The sequence below is a fragment of the Ictidomys tridecemlineatus genome, unplaced genomic scaffold (genome assembly GCF_052094955.1).
Source record: "Ictidomys tridecemlineatus isolate mIctTri1 unplaced genomic scaffold, mIctTri1.hap1 Scaffold_38, whole genome shotgun sequence".
NCBI classification, from domain to species: domain Eukaryota; kingdom Metazoa; phylum Chordata; class Mammalia; order Rodentia; family Sciuridae; genus Ictidomys; species Ictidomys tridecemlineatus.
The window spans coordinates 1,250,074-1,270,201 of record NW_027522508.1 but is presented as its reverse complement, the minus strand read 5'-3'; the positions used below and the strand labels follow the sequence as shown (position 1 = coordinate 1,270,201).

The 20,128-nt window shown below is 34.7% G+C and overlaps 1 pseudogene; it reads left to right on the top strand.

The window, feature by feature from the left end:
* The window catches only part of LOC144373385 (biotin--protein ligase-like), a 72,025-nt pseudogene extending 52,975 nt beyond the window's left edge, over nucleotides 1-19,050 (top strand).
* Nucleotides 19,051-20,128: the final 1,078 nt, after the last annotated feature.

Genomic DNA, 20,128 nt, shown 5'->3' with positions numbered 1-20,128 from the left:
ATGTTTTAACAAGCTGCCTAGGATAAACTTCCATGGTTATGTTATTGTTTTGTAATGAACTTTTAATTTGAGAATAGTTTTAGATTTCCAGGAAAGTGGCAAAAATATAGAGTTCCTGTGTACCTTGAACCTGCTTTTCCTCTAGTGTTAGTAGCTTATATACATTAACAAGTTATTTTTGCTATCAACAAAAGTGCATATTCATTCATAACTCTCTAATTTGTATTTCATATCTTTTCTGTACTCAAGAATTTCATTTATAATACCACATTATTTAACTGTACTCTTCATGTCTCCTTTGACTCCTCTTATCTTGACTGTGACAGTTTCTCTTACTTTGTTGTTTTTCCATTAATAACCACTAGATTTTTATAAATCAATGCAATTTTCTTCTCATTCTGGACTAACTAAATCTTTATTTTAAATCTTATAACAGTATATTATCTTCATATCATTTAACCTGAATAGAATTAGCAACATCACCAGCCATTTTAACTTTCATCATGATATGATTTTCCTGTGCTGTTGCAGTGCCTGTACAATCACTGGTGACATCAAGACGACTCCAAGAGATCCAGGGGGCAGGGGTCCCTGGAGGAGGAGGGAGGATCAAGAGAAAAGGAAAAGAGGGTTCAAGTCTATAGAATGTGCCCACTATGTAGAAAAAGTCTGGAACATTATCTGTCCAGCTCCACTCATGCATCCTACAGCCAGAATCTTGACAACACTGAGGGTTAAACTCACAGATTTCTCAAATTGAACTTTAGATTTTAGGAGAAATTTTTAATAATAAATCTTAGAGCCAGGGGGGGCTGGGATGTGGCTCAAGTGGTAGCGCGCTCGCCTAGCATGCGTGCGGCCCAAGTTCGATCCTCAGCAGCACCACATACCAACAAAGATGTTGTGTCCGCCGAGAACTAAGAAAAAATAAATAAATGTTAAAATTCTCTCTCTCTGTCCCCCTCTCTCACTCTCTCTTTAAAAAAAAATCTTAGAGCCAGATATATTAATATACCTTTTTATGGTATCATTTTTCTTCTAATGATATCATTTTTTCTTTTAATAGCCTAGGTCAGTGATTCAGTTATCTTACAAAGAAGCTGACTTAATTTGATCACAGTACTCAATTTTTCTATTCTACCCTTGAATTATTTAACTAAAGAATTCAGGTGTGTCCAAAAGGTAAATGCCTAAAGATCAAATATTCAGATGTAGTTATAACCAATGGTAGATTAAAATTAATTTTTAAATTTTATGTGTTTAAAATTTATGTTAACATAAGTTTTAAATTCACTTGCAGAGATAATAATTAAATAAACACATAATTTTATCTGCAGTTTGTAATTTCAGCTATGTAAACAAAAGAGAATCAGATGTAAGCCATCTCAAATCCTTTTGAAACAAGACAGGGTGCAAGTCAGCAGAAGTAATGGGTTATTGTGCAATGAGCGTAGATCTGAGAGAAATCCTTAACTCCATCCCATTTTTTTTTAACCAGAAGAATGACATAGTGAGTTTCAGTTTCCCTGTCTGTGGAAAGCAGGTAATACTGATGCCTGCCTCATAGTTGGTATTGTTATGGATTAAATGATAGCCATTTGTGAAAGTGTTTTATACTATATATTACTGTACAAATATTTTCATTATATTATATATACATACTGTCTACACAGTCTGGACGTTATATAATTCACCATTTGAATCTTTTCACAATAATTGCATGAGATTCATAATACTTGCTATAAAATATAGAGATATTGTCAAACTTTAAGTATTAGCTGTTTAAAGTGTAATTGGCAATCTCAGAAAATAAGAAGAAAAATATCAGTAGATTTGAATAAATCTGACATGCAAAAATAGTTCCAGCACTATAAAACTGTGGTTGAATTTAAATGCTAAGATCAAGTTTGATGAACTTAGGGAATTCTTGAAATGGATTCAAAATAAATGTTGAGGACATGAAATGTATCTAAGTCAAAAAGCACACCTTGACTTTAGGAATCTCACACCCAAAACATTTCCTTCTAGAGATTGTTCATTTTCTAAGTTCTCACTGTTTTAAGCCTTGTCTTCTTGTTTGTTTTTTTTTTCCATTGCTGTTTTGTTTGGCTTTACCCTTGTATATAACCAAGTACTTCAGAAGCTCTTGGACTTCCTATATGGGGAGGAGTTCTAGCAAGAGTATATTGTCTCTTTTTATTTTTTGCCTCCTCCTTTCACATTATCCTTCTTTCTCTCCTCCCTTCTCTTGTTCTCTTGCTGAAATAGAAGCAGATACACACACCATCTTCATTTCACCTTTCTCTCTGAAACTCTTGAGTTGGCTGATTCTTTTACTCCCCACAGTAAGAGTAGACCTCCCTGGGTCTCTCCAACCACTTCCTTCTCAGATTCCTGCTTCTTCCATCTATGTTGTTTGTAATTTTCATTGTACATAAGATTTGTTTTCAAGTGTCTCCCAATCTCTAGATCTCTTTCCCCACCTTCCTTAAGCACCAGTTAATAGCCTTCAGCTCTCCATCTTTGGTTCCATCACAGAAGCTTAAACAAATAACCTTATGTATATCATAATGGTATGCATCCCAAACTCCTTTACTCTTATTGCTGTTATATCCAAACCACTTCAACCTCCACCTTTGTGATATCATCTTCCAAGTCACCTCTTTGGCTGCACCATTTTTGTCAATCAACTTGACTAAACATTTGTGATACTATGACCTGGGATATCTTCTCTCCTTCCTGATCCCTCAGTTTATTTCTCAGTCCCATTAAAACCTCGATTGCCACCTAAATAGCATCAGTCCCAGAGTTAGCCATTTTAACAATAATGCCAGAATTCCCTAAAAGATCTTACCTCCTTGGGTAACACCTGAATTCTCTGCTTTCACACCCAAGTTATTCATTATTGCTGTAAACAACCACAGGGCACTGCTAATTTTTGCTAGTACAGAGTCATTGAAGCTCACAGCAGCTCTAATTTTGTTTTGTTGTTTTCCACATCTTTATCCTACCAGTAATTATTCCCAGCATTTTTCTTTCTCACAGCATAAGATATCACCTCCAATTTACAGAGATTACTGAAAGCCTCTGGCATCAGTATCATCAGTTTCTGGACCTCAGAAACCCTCATCTTCTGAACTCAGGAGGGTGTTTTCTCCATACAGCTTATTTTGTATTTAGTATAATCTTCCTCTGACCTTAAGAATCTTATTGCCCACCTAAAATGATAAAAAGCAAACTTCATAAAAACAAATAATTACATACTATGAGTGTATTAGTATTTAATCACTGAAAGAGTAAAGCTTGGACAGAAGACAAACCTTAAAAAGTACGTAATCAAATAATATTTTTCAGATGAGGAAAATAAATACCAGGAGTTAAGGGATTTTCCCAAGGTTTCATAGTAAAATTAGAGGCACGGAACTTGAAACTGTCATTCTGAGTCTCTCTGAAGTGTACCACACACCACCTTCAAATCAGTGTCAGATATTCATGAATCATACTATTGTTTACACTTTATCCAAAATTTAAAAAGTTGGCCTTCCATTTTCTTCAATTCCATATCTGCAGTTTCAATCAATGGTACATTAAAAATGTAAAGGAAAGAAATTGTATCTGTATTGAATATGTACAGCATATTTTTCTCATCATATTTTCTAAACAATTCAGTATAACATCTAATTGCATAATGTTTACATTTTATTTGGTATTGTAAGCTATCTAGAGAGAATTTAAAGCATACAGGAAGATACATACAAATTCTCCACTTTAAGTAAGAGATTTACCATCTAAAAATTTTGGTATCTGCCAGGGTTCTACAACCAATCCCTCTTATATACCAAGGGATTACTGACTATATTCACTTTAAATACAGTGTGTTGTCAGGAAAACTTCTCAAAGTTTCATTGTTACAGCTATACCCATTTCTCATAAAATCTGTAATTCTAGTTTATAACCCCATTTAAATTCTACACACCTTCCATATTACCCACAATGTTGTTAAAGTAAATCATTTGGATTGTATTTGAATCCCACTTACTAGAATTATGCAGGCTTAGACATGTTTCTTTACCTCTTTTAGCCACAATTTCTCCATCTGTGAAATAGGCTTAAATTCAGTATCTTACATAAAACATTTTTCAGAATTTTTGGCAAATAGTAGACACTTAACAAATGTCTGTTCTTGGCCTTGAGAATCCTTAGATATCCTCCTCCATTATTCTTTTCTGTCTTTCCAGATCTCCTGGTAACCTCAATTCTACTCTCTCTACTTCTGCCACAGACAGGGTGGCTCATATAACTCTTTGACAGGATTTCAGAGTCCAGAGCTCCAGTCTCTACTTTCTCCACAGCTCATTTTCACCTGAACTTCTTACCTGGCTTCATAGTAGCACTCTAGTTAAAATGTGTTCAAGACCAAACTCATCGCCTCCTTTTCAACCCACCCCTCATCAGCAAATGACAATTGCCCCACTGCTTCTAGTAATAAGGATAAAGGTTTTCTTTGGTTACATTGTAATTTTATAAATGCATAGTGTACTAGAAATCACATTTCCACTCTGCCATGACTGGATATGAAAAATTGTTTTGAATCAGCAATCAATTGAAATTGGTGCCATTGTGGTAGAAGGTCTTATGCAGTGAGCCCCATGTATTTTCCCCCTGTACTCAGAATTATTCTTTGTCTGATAGATTGTGTGCCAAGGAGAAAGTGGATAAGAGGTGAAAGGGGATTCAGTATCTACCTAATATTAATGTAAAGTTGCTAAAAAATGTCCAGGGTTCTTTCTCAACGTACTGAAGAAGCCTTTTATTGTTAAGCCTTGCATCACTGTAAAGGACTTCAAGGTAACATGGAAACTAAGCCATATTCTCCACTGTAGCCAAAGCCAGACTCTGGAGAGGAGCATATTAGACCTTATCTTCCAGACAGACTACTATAAAGATAAGGCGATAGAGTCAGTTCTTCTAGGCTCAGTCATATAAAGGTACATACTACCAGAATCCCCCAGCTTGTTTACCTAGACCACCCCCATCTTTACCTCCTATTAGTTAATGCACTTCTGAAGAGTAAAATAAACTTGCCTACTGAATTGAGAAGGCCCACACCTTCCAGTGTGACCTAAGTTGCAGGATCAGCTTTTGACCTTCTCTCCTGGCTTTCCTATAACTGCACACCTCTTTTGATGGACCTGTACTTTCCATCCCATGCATCTCCTTTGCCCATCTACTACTGCCCAGTGTAGAAATCAACAACAAAAAGATCAAAGAAAATTCCTGTTAGAAAGAATGGGTTGATTTAGGATGTCTTTATCTTATCATAGAGGAACTTTAAAATATGCATTTGTCCATTAGTATCCACTCTGTAGCATAGTATATTAGGTACTAATATAGTAAGTAGAACATTTCATTTTACCCTCATACATCACCTAAAAGGAAATATGATACCTTTTTGTGGGGGGGGATTGTTGTTGGAGAACTCAGGTTTATGATTCCGGTGTACCCAGATGAGTTAGTGCTCTGAAATTCTGGGCCCCGAGCTGAGGTTATGTGGAACTGTTGTAGGAAATTTGATATCATTTCTTTTAACCATTACAACATTGGTGAGTTTGAATTACTGAACTGTGTGACCAAGAATCATGTACAGGATTTCTTCAATAAGTAGTACCCAGATGCAGAATGAATGCAGTGAAATACCTCCAAGCGAAATCACAAGTGACCTTCACCACAGGCAGCAGTTTCTCAAAAACTGTAAGCTTACATTTCTAAGAGCTATATTAAAAAAAAATCTAGCACTAAACTACACTCTTACAGGGATGAGTAATTAAGTAACACTTTTACAAAGACCAAAACTGTAAAGTAATGTAATGTAATGTAAACCAATGTTTCTTCTTCATTTCCCCCTCTGATGCCTGTCTGTATCATATGAGGCATCAACCTTTATAAAGCTGGATATTTAAGGTCTTTCTGTTCAGAAGTCAGGACCATCTTTAGTTTTGTTGCTTTTAGGCATGACGTAACAAACTGGACCAGGCAGTTTAACGTGTAAGGAGTGAATATAAGGCCTAGGAGTGTCATAGCAAGGGGTCTTGCCAGGGGCAAGAGCCAGGCTTCCCGGCTAGGTTCACCTCTTGAATTTTTCAAGTTTCCATTGTCATAGCAACTCCAGATCACCTTCACCCATGCTGACCAGTTCAAATTGGATTACAGATTTTATGGTTAGAAGGAACCTTTTTTTTTAATCTCTCAAAGTTTCAGAATCTGGTCTCTGGCAGTTAACAGATAGTTTGCTAAAGAATGTGACATTCTGTCCACTTAGGCCAGGCAGGGCTGCAAGTATCTTGCTTCTTGGAAAAGAAAGCATGTGGAGGTGAAATATGGTACCCTTCTATTAGTGAGAAGCTTAGGTTCAGTAGGGTAAAGTGATCTTCCTGAGTTATAAATGAGACAGAATTAGGATACAAATCTGTGTGTGTGTGTGACATCAAAACTTGTGTTTTATCTTCTGTTTTGTACAGTAACTTAGGCAGAATTTATTATAATTCTTATAATTTTTTAATCTATATTCTTTTGTTTGTTAGTTTGTTACTGAGGATTAAACCCAGGGGTGCTTAACCACTGAGCCATATACCCAGCCCTTTTTATTTTTTAAGACAAGGTCTTGCCAAGATGCTTAGGACATTAATTACATTACTGAGGCTGGTTTTGAACTTAAAATCCTCCTGTCCCAGCCTCCTGAGCCACTGGGATTATCAGCATGTACCATGGGCTTTCCAGTGTTCTTTAGTAGAACAGGTATTTTTTGAGTGTTCTTTGCTAGGGCTGGAGTTATAGAAAATAATCCCAGATTCTTGCTGTCAAAGAACCTATAGTTCAAAGGACAAATGTGTAAACAAAAAGTCATGCTATAATAATGATGGCATTCCTCAAAAGCAGCAAAGGCATAGAGAAAGGACTAAATCCATCTGAAAGAATCAGTGAAGGGCTGGGGATGTGGCTCAAGCTGTAGCATGCTCGCCTGGCATGCATGCAGCCCGGGTTAGATCCTCAGCATCACATGCAAACAAAGATGTTGTGTCCGCCGAAAACTAAAAAATAAATAAATAAATATTAAAATTCTCTCTCTCTCTCTCTCTCTCTCTCTCTCTCTCTCTCTCTCTCTCTCTCTCTTAAAAAAAAAGAATCAGTGATGTTTCAGTAGTGTTTAAGCTAGACCCAAAGAATGAATAGGAATTTCTCAGGTGAACAAAAGGAATGATATTTGTTTTACAAAATAAATAAATAAAAGCAAGGGTAAATGTGAAAAAATACCAGTAATTTTCTAGTGCTCTATGTGAGGGGATGGCCAGAGAGAAAAGTAAGGACCAGATAAATCAAGGACCAAATAGATAGTGGGGTGTTGACCATCTGTAATGCAGAGAGACATGTTAGTTTTATTCTCCTTACCAACTGATGGCATTGAAGAAATTTAAGCAGGGGAATGACATGACCAGTTTTACCTTTTTAAAAATTCAATTTGAAAAAATATAAAGTACAAATTAAAGAAAACTTATGAGATTGAGAATAAAGGAAATTTATATAATGTTCCAGCAGAGACAGGAGCATCAGTATCAAGTAGTGGGGAGGAGACAACAGGAGCACCAGGGCCGGGTGAGCAGAGAGAAAAGGGGAATAGTATTTGGTTCACCACACAAGCCTCAAAACCTTTTATCATCCCGGATTCTTGATCTACCCACCTGACTTTTCTGTAAACTAATAAAAGATAATAGTTTGCAAACAAAGATGTTGTGTCCGCCGAAAACTAAAAAATAAATGATAAGTGATATGGCCGTTCATTTACTCCACATGATAAGCACTTATTTTGCTTTTTTTTTTTTACATTTTCACATCTGGATCATAAAATAAAAAATTCTGGGGAAGTCTCATAAATTTTATGCAATCTTTCAACTTTATCGTCAAAACTTCAAAGTTAAAAACATATGGTTCATTCATCCAACTCTCCTAGTATGTGAATTTTTGGTCTGGAATTTATTTCCAGTCAAGTTGTAATGTAAAATCACACATAAAATTGCCATACTTACTCCACATTACAAGTTATGATATTGAATTAGGTATAATTTTTCATTTTTCTTTTCCTTTTCCCTTAGCAAGTCTCAAGAGTTACAACTAGTGAACTACTTTTTTTTGTATGTAGCATATATTAATCATAACCTGCTTGTTTCCTATACTTCACAGAAAAAGTGCATTTTTCTTCTTTGTAAAAAAAATATAAATATATCTTCTCTGGATTCATAAATATGTACATTCATATGTGTACACACAGTCATACATGCACATAAAGACACATATATTTATTACACCAACATTCAGACTTTATAATGTATAACTAGCAGGTTAGCAGGTACTAAAAATCATTTTGACCATCCTTTAACACTAATTAGGGTATGCAAAAACTTTATTCTATTTCCCTGTAATGTATATAAAGAGATCATAGGTTAGTTTAACCAAATTTATTAAAATAGTTTACTTTTTGTAAATTAGAAAACACAGAATTGTAAATTTGCAACTTAGAAGAATGTGTTTCTGTCAAAATTCTTAGAAGTACAGGAAATTGATTTTACTAGAACAGTTTAAAATTATTTCAAAATTAATAGATTTTTGTTCAATATTTTTAAAATATTTTGCTGTCAGTGAGATATTTACCATTAAAGTATCATTGTAATGCTTTGCTAGGTACATCCAAAAATAAGAGAGTGGAGTCTTAAAACTGTATGAAATAACTGCCTAAGATCATAATATTAACTTATGTGTCTTTAAGACAGCATTCTCCAGAATCTAATTTAATTGAAATGGCTTTGCCTGTGTAAACTTCTAAGACTTCACTGTTTAAACTAATAAGATTTCACTGTTTAGTTTTGCCTTAAGCAAATGCAGCGTTTTGTTTGTTCATAAAACATTGGATTAAATGTATAGACTGATATGAATAGCTCTCCATCATTCCACATATACCACTGGCAATTGCCCCTTTGCCTAGGATGTGGTGTATTATTGTCATTGAGAACAAGACTCTATTCTTAACTTGCTCTTTGGGGAAAATGAGGGTTTCACAAGAAAACCTTCTCTCTCCTTACCATCATAAATAGTTTTCAAATTTAAAAGACTCTGTGAAGGGCCTGGAGTTGTAGCTTAGTGGTGGAGCACTTACCTAGCATGCATAAGGCACTGGGTTCAATTCTCAGCACTGTGTATAAATAAATAAATAAAATAAAGGACCATCAACAACTAAAAAGAATTGTTTTAAAAAAGAAGAAATGCAACTACTAGTATTCTTGATATAGTGAATTATTAAATATTTGTTTTCAAAGTACAATGAGTTTTTACTCTTAAAATTAGCTTAGGGTTTGACTTTTTGTAGGATGTTACAGGAAATTCATTTTGCTCTCCCCATCCAACTGTAGTTTATTCTGTTTTTATTTGGATGAATACTAATTTAGTGATAAAATGATTGATTTTTTGTTTTTGTTTGTTTTGTTAAAGCTAATGTAAGATTTCCAATGGGAGAGGGTGAATGCCTTGATGTTCTTGTAACATGTGCTATTTGCCTATTCAGGCAATGCTGGATGTGGCTGCAAACCAAGGTTGGCTGGTGACTGCCCTGAATACCACCAATCTCATTCAGATGTTGATCCAGGGCCGGTGGTTAAAAGATTCTTCTCTTCTTACCTACCAAACATAGAACAGCACCATCTTCACCTTTTCAGGTAATTGTTTTAATTTGCAATGTAATTTTTTAAAAGTTTTTTAATGCATTTTTGGGGGGAGGAGTGGGTATTTTGGGGAATCAGACCCAGGGCTTCATGCATGCTAGGCTGTACCACTGAGCTACACACCCAGATCCCCAAAAATTCCCTTATTAAAATACATATAGACACTGGAATTTCATGTGGTGCCTACAATATTGATTCTTTGGAGTAAAAATGCCCCTTTCCCAGAAGGAGACCTGCCCTCAGTACCAAGCTGAACCACAATTCATTTTAACCTTCTCCTACCTAAATTGTGTGTTCTCCCTTTGCAATATTAAATATGTTTCTATTTTAACTGCATTTATTTCTATACATTATCAGCTTTATTTAAGAAAACATTATTAAGGTGCTTTGTGATCTAAAACCAAGATAAATTGGCAGCTTCTGTTAAGTAGAAGAGACTGAGGGATCTGAAATCCATTGTCCAAAGTAAACCATGGGGGACTGGGTAGGGCTCACCTAGCACATGCAAGGTGCTGGGTTCAAGCCTCAGAACTACAAAAAAATAAATAAATAAAATAAAGATATGTGTCCTATGACAACTAAAAGAAAATGTTTTTTAAAAAAAAATAGTAAATTATGGATCTGAAATGTCCAAAACTAGATAGTCAGGTGTAGTGGGAGTTCAAGGTATAATCTGTACTGAGTTTGTAATAGTGTCGAATAATTTAACACTTAGGTCTCACATACATGGCTGCAAATGTTTTAACAAGGAAAAGAACATTACAGTATACACGCTAGATTGAAAGTGTTTAAATGAAAATATCCTTTCACACCAATGTTTCACAGCAGTTGAGATACCTTGAAGCCAGAATGTTATTTCAAAGTTATGGAGATAACCAAAATAGTCTGGCTTGCCATCATGCACCCTCTACCTCTTGTAAGCTGCATGAGGATCACAGTTATTTAAGCCATCCAAGTGCAGATGCCACCAAGAACCTCAGGAACACCTGGGGTCCCCTAAGAAAAATCCCTAATTTGAATCAAGTGTACTGGGTGACAGGGTGACAGGTATGCTTGATTCCCTACCATAGGATGTCCCTGGAAACTAACAGACACATTCAGAAAGTGAGCCATAGCAGCAACAGGTGGCAGGGAGAGAAGGTAGATATATCTACAACTTGTCAGAAGCTCTGCTGGTAAGGTTCTGAAGGTTATGTGAGTTGGATTTCAGTAGTATAGAAAGCACATTAAAGGCACAACCTCACACAGAATCATCTATGAGGGAATCTGCTGGAGGGTATAGGAGATTTGGTCCAATTTTCTTATCACCCTTAAAAATTCAATATTAATATAATTTCAACTATATTTTCTTCTTACCATAACATTTAGGTGGCTCGTGTTCCTGTGATCTGGCACAACTTAAACTTATCTCAAAATTCTCCAAAGTGTACTTTAAATTCTGTGCTCCCCAAACTTAAAATTTAAAAACTTTATTCAAGTAATTATAGTAGACACTTGCACACATTCACCAAAATCATGTCAGGGTTTCACATCAGCACTTTTATCTCCATGGAAATATTGTTTCACATCGGTGCTTCCTATAGAAACACATCCACTGCATATGAACTCTTTTATGTATTTACTGAACCTGATACATTATTTAAAGTTTACAGATTTCATATAATGATAGTGATACTGCCTTAGGTTGATATAAAGAATGTTAGCCAATATTTAAAACTTAATATAATGGCCTATAAAGAGTTATATGATAATTTTTTAACAATTGTTAATATTATACACACCAATGTTATCAGAAATCTTACTTGTGCTTTGAAAGAGTTATTTTGTTGGTGTTGATATAATTTCTAAGGAAATGGAAACCAGTTATAAAGTGCTCATGTGTAGGTGCCAAACCTCCATTGAGTGCCTCCCTGATTCATGCCTGTGTATGGAAAGACCATATATTCAGCTCCATGTTTGAGAAGGAGCTGCAGGTCACCAAAACAAAGCAGGTAAGGCCGCCTTACTCTGTGAAGTTGTACCAAGAGTTTTCTAACTTAGGGTGTGTGTCTTGAAGTCAGTCCCACCTGTGTTAAAATTCTGTCTTTGTCATTTACTAACTATAGAAACATTATATATATCTTATGACATTCTTGTGAAAGTTAAGCAAAATAGTATTATGTAAGCTGCTTTATATAGTTCTTGACATAGAATAATAATTGAACAAATGATAGTAATAGTGATTAATAACATTACTGGCATTATGAGAACTTGTTCAGTATAAGGCTTTCAAGCTCACTTTGGAAGGCTCCATTTAGCCTTTACATCACCAGATTGCATTACCCAGGAACCTACTCCATCTCTTCTAGGGAGTTTTGCCCTTTTATGGTAGGGTATATTTTCATCTAATTCCTTCAATTATTTATGTTCCACTCTTATTTTAATTACATTATTGTTCCTAGATTCAAAGAGATTCTTTCAAATAAACCCCTTATTTGTTCACTATGTAACTTATAAGGAAAGTTAAATCTAAACAATCTTTGGAAGGCCAAAAACCAAATGAACAATGCCAGATACTTGGCTTTCTAGCCTTTTAAGTCTTAAGCAGTTTTACCCTAAATGTGTCAAAGTGAATGTTCAGGATTTATAACATAATTATATTGATTTGTATGTGCACATATTAAAGAAACTTTTAAAGCATGTCTCTTTTTCTTTCCAAGTAAAACTTTTTTTTGAACAAGATGTGTTATAATTAGTTCAGGGAGAATTCACAAGTAAACTTACTAATTTATTTGCATAAATTTCCATTTTGTTATCTTTAAAACCAAATGCAAATTGGCTCTGTCTAATATGATGATGGTTATTGGGCTCAAAAGTTCTTTAATTTGCAGAGCAATCTGGTGTTGGCTTTGCAGTGAGGTGATCCCATACAAATCCTGAATTATTCCAGAAATTAGTATGTTTAAAGCATCAATTTAAGTGCTAATTGCAGTAGTAATGAGAAAAAGCAGTACAACTGTGAGATTTGCATCTCCTACCCATCAGTATGCCTGGAACGGTTGCTGACTGGCAGAGGATTTGGCTGCTAATTAAATAATTGTATGCATGGCAGTGCTTCATTCAATAGATGAAGATTAATCCTCAGATAGATATGTTTGGCTGGTATTGAAATATCTTAGCAGTTTCTTTTAAAAAGCTCATGTTTTATATACATAAATACATATAAACCAAATAAATATATGTGTACACATTATAAGTTAAAACATAATAATAAGTCCTACAAAAAGATGTCATATGTAAATATAAGCCAGTTAGACATTTGGAAGCTTTGTAAAGAAAAATCTCAGTGAGTTGCTAATATCAGAAAACATCATATTGTTGACTAATTTAATGGTATGAGTATAAAAGCATATGAAGTCCTGCTTTGTGTGGTAAATGTTAGTTGCTTTGTTTCACAAAATTAAATGTTTTGCAGAAATTGTATATTTAAGTGTTCCCTCGACCACTTTTCTGTGTCGGCCAATATTAGAACATTAATTGGTGCAGCTTCTGAACTCAGTGACTTTTGGTTCTAGTAGGAGATAGACCATCATTTGTACTTGAAGTACATTTTGTAGCTTGACAATTTCAATTTCAGAAGTCTAGTTGTAGGCATAATTTCAAATTCACAAGACAAGTTATAGGATTGGAGTTGAATTGAAATTTTGCATTGGATCTATTTTTTTATCTTTATTTTTTTTTAATTCCTAAGTGATAGTTTGGTTCATCAGGGCTACTGCGTTTAATTACATATACCAGCAACACTAAAGTCTTAGCAAACAGAAAATTAAAGCTTATAAGGAAATCCATACCATATATAAAAGAACTAAAAGGAAAACTAAAATTAAACTCATTGTGTAATTTTTAAAATGACCTTAGGGCTGAGGATGTGGCTCAAACGGTAGCGGGCTCGCCTGGCATGCGTGCAGCCCGGGTTCGATCCTCAACACCACATACCGACAAAGATGTTGTGTCCGCCGAGAACAACAACAAAAAAATATTAAAAAATTCTCTCTCTCTCTCTTTCTCTCTCTCTCTCTCTCTCTCTCTCTCTCTCTCTCTCTCTCTCTTAAAAATAAAATAAAATAAAATAAAATAAAATGACCTTAGAAAGTAACAACTGATAAAACAGCTATTAAGAAGTTGTCTTGGGCTGAGGTTGTGGCTCAGCAGTAGAGCGTTCGCCTAGCATGTGCGAGGCCCTGGGTTCAATCCTCAGCACCCCATGAAAATAAATAAAGATATTGAGTCAAACTACAATTAAAAAATAAATAAATGTTAAAAAAAGGTGTCTTGACCAATAGTTACATTACCACATAATTGTGAATGTTAAAAAAAAAAAAAGTTACAGTTACATAGTCCTAAAGTTTATTGTGTTATATATACTTTCCATGAATATAAGATTCACTCCTTGATTTGTTCATTCAGCATTGTTAAGCATGTACTATTGGAATACTGATTACCCACAAATATCTTTTAATTTAAAAGGCAAGAATAAAGTTGGTAAAATATTTCTACTCTTTTAATATGTGTGATTTTAGCTGGTACTTTCAGCATGATAATGCCCAAAAAAACCTATTTGTTTATACAAGGAACCCTAGTCTTACAGGATTCCCTGTGTTATATAACAAGTGTCAATGGATTATACTGACATTAACAATTGCATCACAGATTTATTTTCAGATTTCCTTTATATCGCTAAGTAATGTTTTCTACCTTAAATGTCACATAAACGTTAAAATAGATGCTTCTCTTTAAAAAAAAATAGCAATAAACACTTTTAATCCCTCTTTTTTAAGTATAGTCAATAACCACTCAATATGAAAAGGCATTTATAATAAGTTAAAAGTTTAGATAATAATTTTTTTGGTTTATAAAAAAAACTTAAAGAGGATTTTATAAAACACTGTTCTACATATATTCACCTATGTACAAGAAAAACTAGGGAAACCTGAATAATCAGTGGATTGTGTCAATGTCAGTATCCTGGTATTGAAAAATGCCAGCATTGCATGATACTGGGTAAACGATGCAAAAGATGTCCATTATTTCTTTCAATTGCATCTAATTCAGAATTAATCTCAAAATTAAAAGTTTGATTTTTTTCTAAAATTACACTATTTCTTAGTTGAATACTCCATGTGACATTTTTTGTTGTTTTTCCTTTTTTTTAGGCATGGAATTTTTTATCTCATTTGCCAGTGATAGATGTTGGCATAAGTGTTAAAGGCTCATGGGATGACTTAGCTGAAGGACACAATGAACTCTCTGTCTCAACTCTGACTGCAGACAAACGAGATGACAACAAATGGATCAGATTGCACGCTGATCAGGAGTATGTGCTCCAAGTCAGCTTGCAGAGAGTTCACTTTGGGTTCCACAAGGTATAGTATTTGGTCTCCATTCTCAAATATTTGGCACCAACTACCAGCATGTGCCACCACACATATCTTTTCTATTACTAATGTGTCCGTGTCATTCATGAATCCTGCTTTCTCAACTGGCCTTAACCAGTAAGAGTCAGTCTTTGACAGTAGTCAGTCAGTTCTCATGTGCCATTTTTCAACCCCAGAATATCCACCTTACATAGTCATATATTGCCTGGAGTACTATTCTCAAAGTGTGGTTTACACACTCAGTCTAGCAGAATTTCCTGGAGTGCCTTTATAGTATAGATTCTTGGCCCCACTCCTGAATGACTGAATCAGAATCTCAGGGTCTGAGCGATTCGCAAAACTGAAGCTCTTTTTGGTGCCCCACTTGATCCTTTTTTTGTTTTGGTTTGGTTTTTTCTCGTACCTAGGATTGAATCCAGTGGCCTCACACACACTAGGTAATGCTCTACCATCCCCAGTCCCCCCATGTACACATGATTATTAAGGACATTAAAGTTTGAGAAGTACTGCACTAGAGGCACTTTGGTATAGGAAACACATCAGGCCAGATGCAGATGAAATTGAAGCTTTCCTTCTTAGCTCTATTGAATTTGAATTAGAAGCTAAGCTTTTCTGAGACTCAGTTGCCACATCTAGCTGCTTCCTTCATTATAATGCACATGAGAGAGCTTTGTCAATTTCATACAGACCAAAAATGTACAGTAGTTTTATTTTAAATTACTATGCTCTTTTCTGTAGCCTCTGACACCAAAATCAATTATTTAGTCCTCTAAGAATATTAGTACACATAGTGTGAGCTGATTGGTTTTTAATACCATAGTAATTAAAATACGAAAGAATTTGTCCATTTTTTTTCTTTTTATCCTAGTGGATTCAGGGTTTTTAATATCTAGAGTAACCCTCTGGGATGAGTAAGCTTCTCTGTTTTCATAGAATAGTCATGTGTATTGTTATAATGTCCTTTCAGTACAGGTCTCACTTCATTTCATTTCTAATACTAAATATCAGCCAATACTAACATGAACTGATAGGCCTCTAGCATTTCAGAGCTTCAATATGAGCATTTCTAGATGACTTACTAAATTCCAGCTTCCAAAAATAGTAATAATCATAAACTAATCATATAAATAGTTATAAAAATCATAATAATAAAGATAAAATCATGGAGCAAAGGTAGATTTGTTTTTTTTAACCTTCAAAATCTACTTTAAAATTAGATGTAATCATGTTCAAAAAAATTGTAGATGTTATTCCTAACTGCTATGGAACTATATATTACTCTCTGGCTCTGTTTTAAAATGCTATAACTGAAGCATCTCCCCTTGGAATACAGAGTGAAATCTCAATAGGAACATGTCATTATTAATATGTTTTATGCCATAAAGTCATTGTCTTAAAGACACATTATAGTAACCTTGTTTTTGTAAAAGTTGATCCAAGATAAAGACTCCAGATTCTGTCATTACATTAGTACTAGTCTTTTGTTTTTAATTTTTTAAAAAATATTTTTTAGGTATAGTTGGACACAATGCCTTTATTTTATTTACTTATTTTTATGTGGTACTGAGAATCAAACTCACGGCCTTGCACAAGCTAGGCAAGCGCTCTACCATTGAGCTACAACCCCAGCTCCGACTTTGGTGCTAGTCTTAAATTGTGGTGATTCCTGTGTGTTACAAATTGCATGACTTATAGTTCCTCACTCCTCAAAGAAAGGAACTTTTGATATACTATGTGCTTTTTTATGTGTATTTTATTCTTGGGTGGAAAGAAGATATTGATCTGATATTGTGCTTATTATCTTGAGTTACACAGTCTAGTCTTGACTGGTTTTTGTTTGTTTTCCTAAGCATCAGTTCTTTGTAAATAAGACTGGGAAGATTTGGTTCACATGGCTATATCTCTGTTTGTTTTTCTATAAGTGGGGTATTAATGTTAATTGGAGGAATGGCTTGAGATTTTACTAATTTGATGTCAGGATTCAGAGCTTTATTCTTTCTGAGCCAAATATTCTGGTAGTAGTAGCTCAAAGGGTTTTCTGTATGCCCTGAAGAAACATACAAAAACATATCAATCACCACAAAGGAAGGGAATTAAAGACATCCCAGATGGAAGTGCTGAACTCTTTTTTTATGGCCTTCTGGTAAGACCCTAGTGCCTTTTTTTTAGTTGTAATTGGACACAATATCTTTATTGTATCTATTTATTTTTATGTGGTGCTGAGGATCAAACCCAGGGCCCTGCACAAGCTAGACAAGTGATCTACTGCTGAGCCACAATCCTAGCCCCGAGCGGTGCCTTTTAACCACCTCCAAACCATGTGAAAAGTCTAGATGTAGTCAATAGTTTATCTTTTTCTGTGGTTTATAGGGAAAGCAAGAGAGCTCTGCAGTTACCCCTTGATTTCCCAAATCAAAAGATGAAGGATGGTTCTTGATATTGGAGAAGTGGACAAGAGAGAACTTCTTGCTTTAAGACAAGTAGGATATGTTCGAAATCATCACATTGCTTCCCTTTCTTTTTTCACCACTGAAATACCCAGAAGGTAAGCAGAATCTTACCACCAAAGTTATAAAAGAATTAAGTGTGACTCTGATTAGGAAACCAGTTTTACATTTTTGTTCTGTTTTCTTATTCTAGGTATATCTACACTCTCTATCTCATGAGTGACTGCTACCTTGGTCTGGACCAGCAGTGTGACATTTATCTCAACGTTTCACAAGCAAGCATTTCCATGCAGGTCCACACAGAGGTCTCTGATGCCTTCTCTGACCTGGCAATACAATAACCTGACACAAACAGTGCATTTGAAGGAATTTGTTAAGGAATCTGGCTGTTCAGTCATCTGGACAAAGTTGAATTACTTGATGTCTGCCTTGACAGAATCTACTCCTAACCTCAAGACATCCAGGAAATTAACAGTGGCTGCAGTACTGACTCCAGCGACACCAAGTTAGCCACAGTGGCCTTTTAACAAATGTTGCCTTTTATAATATTGTCTTCTTTCTTTACATGTAAAATGAATGAGCATGTAGAATAATCTTATAATTTGTGTATATTTGAGGTTATATGAGTTATCAATCAAATTTTACATCTCATAATGTACTGTTTACATGAATACTGGTTTTTCCTTTTTTAAATACAAACTACATTGAGGTGTGACCATGTTAGGATTTTAACTCTGCATCATAAAATGTATAAATCTATGAGGTGATATACAGTGTGTCTTGTGAGCAAAATTTATACTGTGATCTGATCACGATGAAATGATTTCAAAAATTTCTTATAAATGTTAATAATACATGATGTAAAACTATATTTCAGAGTCCAATGACAATTAAAAAAAGATAAAAGAATATACTGATCTTAGAAAAGGTAGATACAATACTGGTGGAAATAAAATATACAGAGTGCCACTTCAAGACAAGCTGACTTAAGTTTTTCTCCTGCTTCTCTGGCTGACTCAGGTTTTTCTCCTGCTTCTCTCCCTTTATATCCCTTTTTCCTATTCTTCCCTCTTTTTCTTTCTCTTCTACTTCAAGACTACTTCTCTTTTTGACATATTTATTTATGCAAGGAGGAAACTACAGTCTAACTTATGAAGTAACATGTGGAGACAATTTTTGGTCTTTATCATCCACTTCCACAGATAGGTTCCCAAGTATAATCATGGAAATATCTATGTCCATAAAGTTCCTTTTTGGAAAAATATTGTTTGAAACTAAAATGTTGTTAAAGTTCAACATCCACATAGTATATATTTTAGTGGAATGCAATTCTGTCTTTGAAAAGTGATTCCTGAATGAATGACCTTTAAATATTTTTTAATTGTCACAAGTAGTAAAATATAAGTTTTTCTGAATTCGAAATTTATGGTTTATGTATATCTCCTCTTTCATGCTAAAATAAAAAGAAAAGGAGGAAGAAGAAATAAAAGTAGCATGAAGGGAACCAGCAGTCACTTTCCAAAAATAAAATCTAAATAACTGAGATGAACATGCCAAGTAATGAGGGGATGAGGTGTCCCCAAAAGCTTTAGATAGAGTGAGTTCTCTGTGTTTTTTCTTTTGGAAGTTTATTTCCTAATTGAGATTTGTGCCTTCTCTGTAGTTTTAGTGGAATTTAAAGAAAATGAAGTTTACATGTAGACAACAGTTACCAGTCCATACAGAAACTTGCAAGGATACAGCCTCACCTGAAACTTCCTGTTTTTAGCATCATCTCTCTGTTAGGGAGCACGCAGGTTTTGGGAAGTAGGAAATCTGCTTCACTGATCATGACACAGGATGTAGGAGGATTTATATCCATCAGAGAGAAAAAATAGTAACATGACAAATCTTTTAAGTTTCAAAATAAGGCACAGAGGGTACTAGTCAAGCAGGGTGCACTTGGATACAAAAGTTAATCTTATTCTGATGGGTCTATGATGGTATCCACACTGATTACTCACCCAAAATTTTAGTGTTATGTGTTTCATGAATAGGATGTATAATAATCAGATTAGTCCTATTTTTAGATTTATAAATCATAAATTTCTCATAACTTTTCATGGCCTAAAAATTCATCAGTATTTAAAATTATTCAAATACTGACTGCTCAGAGAATTATTTGTCCTAAAATTTGTGAGGAGTATTTTGTTTTCTTAGGGAGAAATGAAAAAAGATTTCAGTTAATTGCCATAAAATGATTTTCTTAACTAGACTCCCCACAGCCCCCTTCCCCTCAGATACTGCATCATCTCTGAGTTGGCTATTACATTGTACAACCCTAAAATTCTATGGTAGGTCATTTTCATATTCCTTTGGATTTTATCGATTCAAAATAGTCGCAGTGCCGATCCTATTTGTCCTAGGTACCGTGTTGGGTACTCTAATGAATTAAAGACATACCCGCCCTTCAGACGAGATAGTCTAGTGATGAAAACAAGATGTACATAATTGTGATAAA